Here is a 14,763-nt window from a genome sequence, read left to right as displayed (position 1 = left end):
TTCCCTGGTGACACAGTGGATAAGACTCCGTGCTCCCGATGCAGGGGGCCCGGGTTCGATCCCTGGTCAGGGAACTGGATCCCACATGCATGCCACAACTAAGAGTTCGCGTGCCACAGCTAAGGAGCAGGCGAGCCACAACTAAGGAGCCCACGTGCTGCAACTAAGGAGCCTGCCTGACGCAACTAGGACCCGGCAGAACCAAATAAATAAATAAATATTTTTAAAAAATGATTAGGGTCATGATCCTTTTTTGATTTGTAAAAACATTAAACAAAGGGAAATCTATCTAGTCACGCTTCTGCTTTCTGTAGTCATCATTTATGATTGATGACACAAGCTTTTGGCAAGCACAGATAGGGGAAATTCAAGGTCAAAGATAATATACTACCATAAACAGGGACTCATGCTTATGGGCTATGTTCATGTGATCAAGTTTCACTGGACTAATCCTGCCTTTTTATGACCTGTATGGGGCCAGCAGATATTCTGAGATATGGCTCTGGCTTTGTTTCAAGTGCCTCTATAGGTGAACTTTGAAATTCTCCTATGGCTTTATGAATTCTGCACTTATGTTGTTCTTTGGGGGAGGGAGGTGGTAAAGGAGATGCAGGAATAAAGGGGAGACTTTGATATAATGCAATAACAAATAGGGCTTAAGTGCCTCTCCATAACTTGGCATTCCAGGCCAATACACTGGAGTTGTTTAGAAAAAAATGTAGTAGTTCCCAGGGAAGGGAAATACAATTTGATGAATATATATGGGGAAGACCCTTCCTGTTGATGGCTATGATGTTGTTCCACTCATCCTCTAGGCCCTGGCTTCATATTCTTACTCCAAATTGACTGGCAGAAAAGTGGTCATAATTGTTCGAATATAACCACACCATGCTTTGGATATTTTAGCTGCCTTTCCTTGGTTTGTGTCCTTCTTGAGGTGCAGTAATCATAAGGATACTTACACCAGTTTCATTTCCAAAAGGTATCAGGCTGAGTAAATCATAGGTTTACACAGGTTCTAGCCAGAACTGGCAAAAACTTTTGACTCCCAAAGTTCTGCCGTATCAGTGTACTAAAAACAGTTCAGTAAAATGAGGCAGTAGAGGTAGTGAGAAGATAAGTCAGGCCAATAAGAAAAAAGGAAATGGAAAAGACCTTAAAAATCACACACACAGAGTTCTCCCCAGACTAAATTGTGGCAGGTGATAGGAGTTGATCAGGGCACTTGCTACAATTGCAGGTTTATAAAGACAGAACTCTGGAGAATAACTGCCAAAACCCCACCACCATCACTACCACTACCATCAAAAAAAGTAAAAAAGAAAGAAAGAAAACTTAGATTTTATCCTTTTAAAAATCCTTCAATAAAACTAAGGCTACCATTTTCTCTTCTAACTTTGTGCCTTTGTTGATAATAAAAATAATTCCAAGGGATCATCTACAACAACAACAAATTCTCACTTGCTTTTCTTTGTGTCAGTGGTTGGGTTGAGATGAGAAAGATGTTGATAGACCTGGCAGAGAATTAATTTAGTGATTACTTGCAGATTTCAATATTATTTTCTCTTTCTTCACCATATACCAAAGCGAGCTCTACTGTAAGGAGATAGTGTAGGGAGTCCCCAGAGAAAAGAGCCAGATATAGCTTTTTGATATAAGAGAAGCCATTTTAGGCCAAAGCCATCTTGTCATCTAAGCCTGGCTACCATGCTTGCCCTTGAAAAGGTCTCAGTAATAATGACCTTAAGGGAACATAAGAACAAATGACTGTTTATCAGGCAAAAGCAGTAACAATAGCAAAGATAATAAACCAGTTGCAGGATTCCTTGAAAGCACTTTTTGTGGAAAGAAACCAACCTATGCACAGTCTACATATTCAAGTAATAAGCAGAGTCTATGTGGCTGTATTACTCATACATCAGACTAATGGGATGCATCGAAAGCAACCAACTGCCAGAGACATAAAGGGGAAAACTACTTCAAACAGTTACACTTAAAACTTAAAGGGCCTTCATTTATGAATGGCCAATGATCTAGGCAAACAAGAAATGCTCCATGGACTGACAAGTTTTTAGAAGAATAAAAGAGCAGCTATAAATTAGTGACAGTAGCTCTTTTACATAGAAGTTCTTGGCTAAGAATACCTATTTTAGTAAAAAAGACGATAACTCAGGAGCTGCCCTGAGAATCTCTTTCTAACTATCCACAGAAAAGACAGAAAGCAAACCTGTGATTCGATTCTAATCAGAATAAGACGAAGAAAGGCTTTGCTTCCGGATACTGGTTCAAGGTCACCCCCTTCTACCGTAAATTTTATCTTTCCCTATGTCCACTCCACCTTATTAAGCTGCTCAGGCTGAGCAAAGGAGATGAGAAGCCTGTTTGTCTTGGAGGAACTGACTACATGGAGAATTATATGTATAATAATGGAGGGCTATCGTTTTTAAGAGAAAGCATGCTAAGGACAAACTCAATTTTTTAAATACCCACTTTCCAATCTCTAAATCATCTATGCCTTCCAGGCAAACATGAATGGACCAAGCTACTACAATAATAAGAAACAGGAGGATTGGTTCAAGATGGCGGAGTAGAAAGACGTCACTCCCTCTTGTGAGAGCACCGGAATCACAACTAACTGCTGAACAATCATCGACTGGAAGACACTGGAACTCACCAAAAAAGATACCCCACATCCAAAGACAAAGGAGACGCCGCAATGAGACAGTAGGAGGGGCGCAATCACAATAAAATCAAATCTCATAACTGCTGGGTGGGTGACTCACAAACTGGAGAACACTTATACCACAGAAGTCCACCCACTGGAGTGAAGGTTCTGAGCCCCACGTCAGGCTTGCCAACCTGGGGGTCCGGCAACGGAAGGAGGAATTCCTAGAGAATCAGACTTTGAAGGCTAGCGGGATTTGACTGCAGGACTTCGACAGGACTAGGGGAAACAGAGACTCCACTCTTGGAGGGCACACACAAAGTAGTGTGCGCATCGGGACCCAGGGGAAATCAAAAGAAAGCTGGAGCAGCAATACTCATATCAGATAAAATAGACTTTAAAATAAAGAATGTTACAAGAGACAAGGAGGGACACTACATAATGATCAAGGGATCAATCCAAGAAGAAGATACAACAATTATATATGCACCCAACATAGGAGCACCTCAATACATAAGGCAACGGCTAACAGCTATAAAAGAGGAAATCGACAGTAACACAATAATAGTGGGGGACTTTAACACCTCACTTACACCAATGGACAGATCATCCAAACAGAAAATTAATAAGGAAACACAAGCTTTAAATGACACTACAGACCAGATAGATTTAATTGATATTTATAGGACATTCCATCCCAAAACAGCAGATTACACTTTCTTCTCAAGTGCGCATGGAACATTCTCCAGGACAGATCACATCTTGGGTCACAAATCAAGCTTCAGTAAATTTAAGAAAATTGAAATCATATCAAGCATCTTTTCTGACCACAACGCTATGAGATTAGAAATCAATTACAGGGAAAAAAACCCGTAAAAAACACAAACACATCCCTTGGGATGTTTCCCTTCCAGAAATATAAGGAAACAAACACTCTCTTTCCAGCCAAGCCAAGTACAGGAGATGGTTCATAGGAGCCTGCATTTTGCTATTTTTTGGTGATGGTGTTGATAATAGAACCAGTACTCCCACCTAAACTAGTGTCCAGATACCATTTGCATGTATTTCTCAAGCTGTAATTTGCATTTTAGGTTGTACTCCCAGAAACTAATCTCTCTGCAAAGAGGCACATAAGTATCCTCACCTCCAACTTCTCATATTGATACACTTATTTTATGTTCACTACGTGGCATTTATGTCTCTGTTACAGATTTACTTTCCAGCCTTATCCCAATCTCATCCTCTTCACATTCAAATATTCCACCGAAATTGATTTACTCAATTTTCCTGAATAAATTTAGTACTTTGACACTTGTATGTCTTTTTGGCCGTGTCATTCTCTGTAGTCCCGCCCCCCCCGATTTTCTGAATATGAGCAAATCCTATCATTATTTATTCAACATTTACAGTGCACTTAAAATGTGTCAGAAGTAGGATAAAGTTAAAATACGGCCCCTGCTCTTTTGAGTTTACAATCTAGTTCATTCTTTAAGTCTGAGTTAAAATGCCACCTCTCCTATGAGGTTTTCCTTGAATTCCTGACAGAAGAAATCTCTCTCTCTTTTCTGAATTTTTCTAGCAATCTTCTCTTATGGCAAATTTGACTTACATTTCTTAAAGTACGAGATAAAAAATACCATATATACACAGCAAGTTCTTAGAGGGCAAGTAACTAATTTATACCTCCTTACTGCACCTGGAAGAATACTGGACAAATATTCACTCACTCAAAATGTATTTAATTCTTACAAAACCCATGTAGGTTTCATATCTACTTACAAGGAGCCAGCTGCAAAAGACAAGATTCTTGCCTTTGCGGAACCTGCTCTAGAGGAGGCATCCTCATTAAATATGGAAATAAATAAATATGTATACGTATATATAATTATAAATTGTGATAAGTAATATGAAGGAAGTAAACATGGTACTGTGATAGGAGAATAACAGTAAAAGAACTAATTTAGATGGAGGCGGTTAGGCGGAGAGAGAAGAGAGAAGCCCTCTCTAAGGAGGTAACATTGAAACAGACTGATAAATTACTGGAGTTGGGTAGAAGGGCAGAGAATAGCACCCCTGAGGCCAAGAAAAGAATCAAAGCCATTCAAGGTCAGTATGAATAGAACACACTGAGTGAGAGGCCAATGAGGTTGAAGAAAGAGGCAGAAGGGGTATACTGAAGAAGGCCTTATAGGTCATTTAAAGGAGACTAAATTTTATTCCAAGGGCAAGTGGAAGCTATTTAGGCGTAATAAGCAGGGGAGTGATGTGGCCAGATTTGTATTTTAACAGAATACTTTGATGTGTAGAATAACTGGCCTTTATTTGTTCTTCCCTAATAATATTTCCTGCTCAAGTTTTCTGTGAGGCATTCACAGATGGAAAAAAAAAAAATCCCTTACAGAGCCATGGGCCATAATCCTTTAATTTGCCAGAATCCAGAAAGACATCTGTTAAAACTTTAGGATTAGAAGAACCTTCTAATTTCTGGGTTATTTAATGGTTTGAGGGGCAAAACTGAAGGATATTCTACAAGGACTGTCCTGGGTTGTAAAAGCTTCTAAAGTCACACATCACCTTTTGTAGGAGAGAGTTAAGCTTACTGAATATTGTTAAGAGCATGAGTTTGGAGTCAGATAAGATCCAAATCCTGGCTCTGCTAATTTTTGAGTATCTTGGTGACATTTCCTATAAAAGTCCCATGAGTCTTTAGGTTGGCAGTAGGTACTATGCATAGAGGCTGCTAAAGGGGCCATATCCAGATTTCAATACCATTTGGGTAAATTACTCAAATTTGGTAGTTGCTCAATAAGTTAAAAAATATGATGAAGGTAGACTAAGCTCCCTGTGGGACATGGACAGCAGACTGTAAGACACACAGCAAGTGTTTAGTAGATTTTTATTGGATTATACAATCTGTACTATACATGGAAACCTTTAACAGTGATATATGACAAACCCCACTTTTCACTCACACCTCCACGAAACATTGGCAATAAGTCCAGAATTTATGTGATTGCAGTTTTTAATGCTAAGGGCAGTGGAGAATATACTAGACTGAGTCCAAGATCTGGATTCTGGTTCATCCAACTCTGTCACTTTGTATTCTTTTGGATAAAACACCAGTGTCAGTTTCTCAATTTTAGCCTTATTGACATTTGGGGCTGAATAACTCTTTGCTGTATGAGCTGTCCTGTGCACTGCAGGATGTTTAACAGTAGGTATCCCTAGCCTTTACTCACTGAATGACAGTAGCACTGTCCCATGTGTGACAATCCAAAATGTCTCCAGACTTTGCCAAACATCCCCTGGGCGGGCAGAATCACCCTACTTCTTTGAGAGCCACTATTGATCTCTGAGTTTTAGCCTCTCATCCGAAACTCAGGGGAATGAGATAACATCTGTCTTGTTCTCCTTTAGGGTTATTGTATAATTCAAATAAGATAATGAATGGGAAGAAATACTGAGAGAGAAAAAAAGACCATATAACATACATAAAAGCATTATTATTACTCTGTGAGTTACTGTTATTATTATGTTCTATGAGTGCTCAAAAACAAGGCTGAAGAAAACTACTCACATCTTGTTTATGGAATGCATTCTAAGGCCTACGTTAGGCTATGTGCAATCTAATACACCTTTTACGTTTGTATTCAATAAATATTTGTTGATTGAATGATTTTAAGTCTGGGCCCAATAGTAACTTCATTTTCTCTTCTGGCATGTTCTCAGGTTTTTCTGCTGAGCTACCACAGTGTAGTATGTTTCTAGACCTAACTCCACATGAAGGACAGGCCTGGATTAAACAAGAATGGCTACTTATTTTACAGCTGGAAAACTGAGGTACATGAGGTTAACTAACTAGCCAAGGTCACGTGTCAGTCAGTCTCGAGGCAGTCTGCAATTAGAATCCAGATTCTGACCTCAAGTCCGGTGACCTATTACTTGTATCATTGTACTTCTACCCTACGATTTGCGTCCCTGTCTCTTAACACAAAGGTAGCTATTTTACTTTATGGGGGCAATTCTGAAAAATTGAGATAAGGAAACAGAGTTATAGTTTTTAGGGAACTTAGAAAGAAATGTAGGCCTATTTCTATGGGAGACACAAGTGAATATTCCCTACATTTGGGGTAAACAAAGATCAAGTTATCCAAGGGCACTGTCAAGTCTATAAACCCCATTAAGTTGTCCAGGAGGAGCTAAATCTAGTTGTTATCTACCTCCAGAGTAGTTGTGTCTTGCAACACTTTACACCATGCTATGGCCTACAATTTGTGTTAAAACTATGACCTGCAGTATTCTTGGCTGCTCTGCCTCTGTAGCTCTAAGTGAGAATGGACTTCCACATAGCCTGAGCTTCAGGCCACATTTCAGCATTCCATTAAAATTCACAAAAGTCCCAAATGCCATTCTACTATATATTTTCAGCGTCAGAAACAGAACTTTTAAAGAATAACTCATAAAAATGTCACCGTTAAAAAAAGTCACCATTTATTCTACTCCTTTAAAATACCAGAACACATTTAATTATTATGCCTCTGTGTGAACTTTCAAATGGTGAATGTCACAAAGAGTCATCACTCTCAACCATTGATTCAATAGTCTTCTGAGTAATTCTCAGGCAACGTATGGGTTGTAGCCTACCTTAACCTTTATAATTATTACAACTTGAAAGAAAGTAAGACCCGGGTTCTAGCCCGGGTGTTTCCATTACACTAAGCAATTTAATCTTTATGGTCACAATTTCCTTAGTGAAGAAATAGAATAACTCATCTTTAGGGCCTATTTCAATTAGAAAAGTTTAGGTGTGTATAATATCGTTTCAAAGAAGAACAAATGCATACTTGTCTTTTCTAGGAACATTCTGAATATTAGATGATATACTTTAGACATTCCAACATTTCAGTGGCTTTAACTTAACAGACTGTTCATATCACTTTCTAATATATTCCAATTCACCAATCTTATACAATCATCTCTTCTGAGAAATACCTAAAGCAGAAATACTAAGAGCAACAGCCCTCCTGGTTCTTGGAGTCAGACTGCTGACTATCATAATGCAATGCCATCTTTGGAGTTCAGAACAAGTTACTAAAACTTTGTGGGGATAATACATACACATAAACCTGGGTTAATAAAATCTCACAATTTTTTTGAACATCAAATGTAAAAATACATATGAAAACGACTGGCACATTAATAACATACATAGTAAATAATAAATGTTAATTGCTTCCCTCCTAACTCAAGGGTTTCTCAAAGTATGGTCCAAGGACCGCCTGAATCAGAATTATTTGAGATGTTTGGCTAAAAATGAAAATTACGGACCCCACTCCAGACTACTGAATCTCCTCTCCGGGAATGGGGTCTCAGACTCTAGGTATATATCCAGATATATAGGCAATTCTTATGCGCTCTAAAATTTGAGAACCAAAGTTCTGAATTACTGAGATGTACAACATAGATATAGTATACAGGCTCTAACAACTGTATGTTTAAGAAGAGGGAGCTAAAAAAAAAAAAAAAGAAAAGAAAGAAAGTCAAGATTCAACCAGGAACTAAAATAAAACATTTGTTTATTCTGATATTCCAAAAGGGCACAAAGCTTGCCCAGTCTCACTTAGAATTTACACACACCACCACCTACTAATCAAAGAACTTTCTGGGCTAACGCTAAATTTAATACCAAATGGCTCATCTTTGGGATTTGAGAGAGGTTTCTTTCACCCCTGTGTGAATAAAATCTGAGTTCCAGATGAAGGGGAAGTTATATATCTTCTACAGTTCTATTTTTCTAGATTAGTTGTGAAATACAGGAATTGAACTATCAGAAAAACAGACTTTATCTGACTAATAAGACAACAAAAAACCTGTGTGAAGAAAATGCTGTATATAGTTCCCAACATGATTAATGAAGTTAAGATTTGTTCCCAGCTGAGCACTCCAGGGCCTGTCCCTAACCATCAACTCCTGCATTTCTGAGAATGGGAGTTCAGTTAGAGATCCTGAATAGGTCACTAAAAACAAACAAACAAAAAAAAACATGAGGAAGCTGTGGGCAGAAGAGATATTTTCTCTTTCTTTTTTATGGCAGCTTTCCAAGTATGCAAGGAAGTTATTCTCTAACTGGTAAAACTGCACTTTCTGGTTGTGGGCCCTTGGGCAAATTACTTAATATCTCTGGGCCTCAGCTCTAAAATCAAGTAATAAAAGTAGCCTCCCTCGGGCTTCCCTGGTGGCGCTGTGGTTGAGAGTCCGCCTGCCGATGCAGGGGACACGGGTTCGTGCCCCAGTCTGGGAGGATCCCACATGCCGTGGAGCGGCTGGGCCCGTGAGCCATGGCTGCTGAGTCTGCGCGTCCGGAGCCTGTGCTCCGCAACGGGAGAGACCACAGCAGTGAGAGGTCCGCGTACCGCAAAAAAAAAAAAAAGTAGCCTCCCTCACAGAATTGTTACGAATTCACTGAGGCAACAGCATAGTGGTTAAGAGGGTAAGTTAGTTTCCTCTAATATAGGGATGACAGTAGCAACTACCTCGTGACAGTGTGCATTTAAACACCAACTTAGCACAGTGCCTAAACACAGTAAGCCCTCGATACATAGTCATTACTGTTACTTCTTAATCTACTGTTCTTTCTAAACTTGGCATAGGTATAATCCCCCAAATCCTTTGATTTGTCCTTCGCCCATTGCTCCATAGCTAACCTTTCTTTCTAACCTTTGCTGTTCTCATTTTAGGAGTTTTCAGAGTGTGCTAGTGAACTCTATCCACTTCACTTCACAGGGAAGGATGTTCTTCACCTATAAAGAATCAGGTGGTCAGTAATTTGTTTCAATTTGATTCCAATCTGCATTTATATTCTTTGAAATGTCTCGAAGTTTCAGGCTTCTTTCTCTCTGTTTTCTAATGATAAAGGATACTTTTTTTTTTTTTTTTGCGGTACGCGGGGCTCTCACTGCTGTGGCCTCTCCTGTTGCGGAGCACAGGCTCCGGATGCGCAGGCTCAGCGGCCATGGCTCACGGGCCCAGCCGCTCCGCGGCATGTGGGATCCTCCCGGAGCGGGGCACAAACCCGCATCCCCTGCATAGGCAGGCGGACTCCCAACCACTGCGCCACCAGGGAAGCCCCAAGGATACTTTTTTTACGGGTGGTTTCCCCACTGCCAAACAATTCTCCAACACCAGCTGGGTGTCCTACAATTCAACTCAATTCTGACACTATCTTCTCAGAGATAGCATCAGATTACACAGATTTAGGACCCAGTCCTACAAGGCTGCTCTTCACTTCAGATGCCAATTGCAAGCCTGTGCTTGTGATCAGCTGGCTATAAATCAGAGGCTCCCACAATTCCCTTTCCTTGAGTTCTAACAAATTTGCTAGAGTGGCTCACAGAACTAAGGAAATCCATTTACCCACTAGATTACGGATTTATTACAAAGTATATTAAAGGAGATAAATCAACAGCCAGATGAAGAGATATATATAGTGAAGTCCTGAACAAAGGAGCTTCTGTCCTTGTAGGTTGGGGCCAGCATGGTGGCACTTGGAAGCATTCTGGTTCCCCAAACCCAAAGCTCTCGGAACCCTGTCCTTTTGGGTTTTTATGGAGGCTTCATTACATGGGCATGATTGATTCAATTTGGCCACTGTTGATTAAACTCAATCTTCAGCCCCTCCCTTCTCCCAGGAAGTCAGGGGCTGAAAGTTCCAACCCTCTAGTCACTTTGGTTGGCTTCACAGGCAACTAGCCCCCATCCTCAGAGAAGTCACCTTATTAACGAAAGACATCTTTATAGCTCTAGTCACTTAGGAAATTCCAAGGGTGTTAGCTCTGAGCCAGAAATGGGATGAAGACCAAATATATATTCATTATAAATCACAATATCATACTTTTTCTTATTTTTATATTTCTAAAGTCATTTCATTAGGATTTTGAGAAGGAAACGAGATATGCTTAAAGCGCCATCTTGCAATGAAAATACATACATTATAAGATGTGCCGTGGACTACTTTGCAGCCATAAACAAGAATGAGGAAGCTCTTTGTATATTGATAATGATCTCCAAGGTATCTTATGAGATGAAAAAAGAAGGGGCACTACATGCTATCCTTTGTAAAAAGTTTTGAAAGGGAAAAAAGTATATACATATTATTTGTAAACACCTATACTACCTCTGGGCATGGGGGAATAAGAAGGTAGTAACACTGTGATCCCTAGGAAGGCAACTGGTCAGATGTAGGTTGGATTAGCCGCAACATTTTTCATTATACATCCTGTGTACCTTTTGAATTGTGAACCATGTGAATATATTTCCTACTAAAAAATTAAGTTATCAAGTCCAACTCCTTTATTTTACAGATGGGGAAACTGAGGCCTAGGTCATTGAATAATGATGCTAATATACTCTTTAGTCAACTGAACCTGTAACATCTGCTTCTTGTACGTTGCTTCTGTAACACTAGGCTAGCTACTTTCCCCAACCCTCCCATTTCTCCAGATAGTTTGTCGGGAAGCAGCTAAGTAGGAGGGGTTTCTGAGCTTTATATATCCTGTTTTAGTGGCAAATAATATAGAAGCTCCTGTTTCTCTTGGCCACTCTCACCTTTCTGTACAAAGAAGATCAAGTGTACAACTACATTCTTCACAAAGGCCTTTGGAAAAGCTTTTATTTGCCTGGTCCGAATAGGACAACTCAAATTTGATATGTCAAACAAACAAACTGAAAAGGTCTTTTAGTTATGCAATGATAGAAGGGCCTAAGTCCAATGGGGAGTGGATCTCCCAGTTACTATACTCTACTTCTCTGATACCTTTTGTTGTTGGCTAAGCCACATCCTGGAATAAAGCAATCCCGAGATGCACCCTTTCATACCCCTCTTACTGGATCCTTTTGTAGTCTTGACACATTTCCACCATGCTAACCATGAATGCTTAAGTATGATTTATGTAAAGATCCGAGTGTTTTATAAAAAGCGTGATAAGGGTAGAGACAGCCCTGGACTAGGCATCAGAGACTCTGAACTATAGACATAAGTTTGCCATACATTAGCTATGTGACATTAAGCAAATCACCTGAACTCAACATGTACTAGTTCATTTATTACAAAATGGATACAAAAATACCCACCCTGCCAATCTCACAGGTTGTGAGGATCAAATAAAATATGTCAAAATACTTCCTAATTCTAAGGTACAGTAAATATGAGATATTATTAATGCTAGCTTGCTTTCTCATTAGAGGACAAAATTAATCTCTGAAATGAGACGTCCAAGTCACACATAGGGCTCACTTTCATGTCACTTAAAACACACAGACTCTTATAGCCTGATTTAAAGAACACTAGCTAGTTAGATATGTATAGGTTGGCAAAGCATTGTTTTAAATGCCTCTTTGTTATAATCAAAGGCAGACAAAGGTCCCCCTTGCTAAACCTTCCATTTAGTTATATTATATGGGATTTCAATCATCTATATCACAGTGTTGTTGGTTTGCCTGTGGAGAATGCTGGGAATTAATTTGGTGTGAGGCAGAAACTAGAAAACATTTTACCTTTTCCTGTTTTACTCCTCCCTCCCTCTGAGAGAAAAGTTGTTCAAAACCTCAGATAGAGGCTGCATGGCATGGTAGAAAAGTACTGGGCTAGGAATCAGGAGACCTGGGTTCTATATCTGGCTCTAGGGGTTTATTATCTGTGTGACCCGAGGAACTAGGTCTCTTCATTCATTCATTCATTCATTTGTTCGTTCATTCATTCAAATTTATTGTTTACCTACTGAGTGAAGGTACTATGATGAAACCCTATCCTCAAGAAGCGCAGTCTGATGGAGAAGGGATACATACAAATAATTAAAATACAGTATGAGATGAACTAAGATATAGGTTATGCACAGGGTTGTGTGGGAACTGATAAAAAGCCATTAGAAAAGGTAGGAGACAGGAATGGGTGCCTGCGGGTACAGTTAGCAGCATTCCTCTTCTTTCATTTCATAAACTGAACGGATACATTCTAGATGCTCTAAATTGCTTCAAAATTATACAAACACTCTGTATAGTTCTATAATAACTCTACTACCTATTTAGGGAAAGACTCAAACTGGCTAAAAAAAGGTCCCGCTAACGTTTTACTGGTTGCTAAAGTTTTGCTCTTTATGTGTTCCCCCCAAATCATTTCTCTTATTTACTTTTGTAATGCAGGTTTCTATGTCATTATGCTGTATTGCACAATGTCCTCAGCCTACAAAAGCAGGTTGTATACAAAAGCCTAGGGCCTTTGTGCAAAGGAAAAGAGGTAGGGTGGACCCTTCTCAACCCTTTCCTTCTCTGCAGGGCTTTGTATTCCTAAGGATGGGCCCCCCCCCCCCGCTTGGGGATGTTACCTAAATCATGAAATGATATTACTCAAAGCAATGGAACTTCAAAAGCATTTCCTTCCCAGTGCATACTCTAAGACTTCTTTTGGCATAAACTGCTCACTTTAATGGATTAAGTATCAGACCCTTGCTGACTTCTCATACTTAGTCACAAACTACAGAAAACTTTTGACTTTTTTAATAGCTTTTTTATGCTAAAAGCTGCATGTGGGAGTGCAGGCATCAATCAGCAACATGCCCTCTCTCTTCCCTCCATTTTCCCCAACCATGCCTGGCTTGCCAACTTTAAATGGCAGAGTTATCTGGGTGCTGCCTGGTTATTGACTTATCTGACATCTTCCACTAGTTGAAGTCATTCTGTCTCTGTAAACACTTACTTTTTCAGTGATAACTATGTCATCTTTTTTCTCTTTTGCAGCATGTCTGGTGAGGAAGGCAAAAAGAAGAATCAACAGCAGAGGCAAACTGGAACAAGGAGAGGAACGGACTTAAGAATCAGAGACTCTTAAGAGTATGGTATAAATTGTTACCTTTAGAGAAGTCATTTAATTTTATTCACATTCAGTCTAGAACACTTATTTTTCTCAATTCAAAATTGAGATTATAATCAAAAGGAAAACTGGACTGAGGTCACTTAAAATAAAAAATTCTATTTCCTACTGGGCTAAGTACAAACTTGTTAGCTTGGCCTTCAAGGTATTTGACAAATATGGCCCTGGTCTCCTTTTCAACTTTAATCCACTATTTCCCTATGTATACTGTTTAAGATAACAGTAAACTATTAGCAAACTATTGCACAGAACTCTCTTAACCAATTTAACTGATCACACATTAGCTAGGCTATTCTCCAGTATCATGGGAGCAACATTTCTGCTCTCCCTCTCAGTGAAATTATGTGCTTATTGAGGGTATCAGTTGTGTTTATTCACAAAACAATTTATGCCAATTGTGTTTATTATTCTAAATATATAATTTAATAAAGTATTACATAAAGCAATGAAGTATAAGTGAGAAGAGGAAAACAACAGCAGCAGCTAATATTAACTGAGTACTTACTACCTGCCAGGCACTGTTCTAAGTGTTTTATGTGAATTGACTCATATAATCTTCATAAGAACCTTGGGAACTAGATACTATTATTGTCCCTATTTCACAAAAGAGGAGACTGAACAACATGCCCAAGGCCTATACAACTCAAAAATGGCAAAACAATTTGGCTCCAGAGCTTTAACTACTATGCTATACAAGTTGAAAGCTTAGGAAAGACTAGATAAAGATACACATAACTATGCTCCACTCTACCTTGTATGTGAAAGTAGCCACAGATAATACATAAACAAGTGAGCAAGGCTGTGTTCCAATAAAACTTTATTTACAGAAACAGGCAGCAGGCTAGGACAAGATTTAGCCCTCACACTGTAGTTTGGAGATCCCTGAGACCCACACTCCAAGAAAAGGCTTATGTCAAAAGAATGGCAAAAAGATGTTTTAAGTTTTAAGTTAAAATAAAATGTTTAAGATCTACAGGTAACTAATATCTGTATGACTCCCTGCTTTGACTTACTTTTTTTTTTTTTTTTTGCGGTACGCGGGCCTCCCACTGCTGTGGCCTCTCCCGTTGCGGAGCACAGGGTCCGGACGCGCAGGCTCAGCGGCCATGGCTCACGGGCGCAGCCGCTCCGCGGCATGTGGGATCCTCCCGGACCGGGGCACAAACCCGCGTCC

At 39.5% G+C, this 14,763-nt stretch overlaps 1 protein-coding gene across 2 annotated transcripts in view; it reads right to left on the bottom strand.

Moving 5' to 3' along the window:
- Positions 1 to 14,763, bottom strand: part of SLC31A1 (solute carrier family 31 member 1) — a 31,714-nt gene that overhangs the window by 13,576 nt on the left and 3,375 nt on the right. The window contains exon 1 of one of the 2 annotated variants that reach the window (XM_029201832.1): positions 13,416 to 13,500. The exons of the other annotated variant lie outside the window; for it this stretch is intronic. The gene's annotated coding sequence lies outside the window, so the exon portion shown is untranslated. Of the gene's footprint in view, positions 1 to 13,415; positions 13,501 to 14,763 lie in introns of those variants that run through there. 2 annotated transcript variants of the gene reach the window in all.

Source organism: Monodon monoceros, unplaced genomic scaffold, assembly GCF_005190385.1.
Source record: "Monodon monoceros isolate NGI ecotype Baffin Bay Population unplaced genomic scaffold, NGI_Narwhal_1 Super_Scaffold_5, whole genome shotgun sequence".
Classification (NCBI taxonomy): domain Eukaryota; kingdom Metazoa; phylum Chordata; class Mammalia; order Artiodactyla; family Monodontidae; genus Monodon; species Monodon monoceros.
This window is presented reverse-complemented; position numbering and strand designations above follow the sequence as displayed.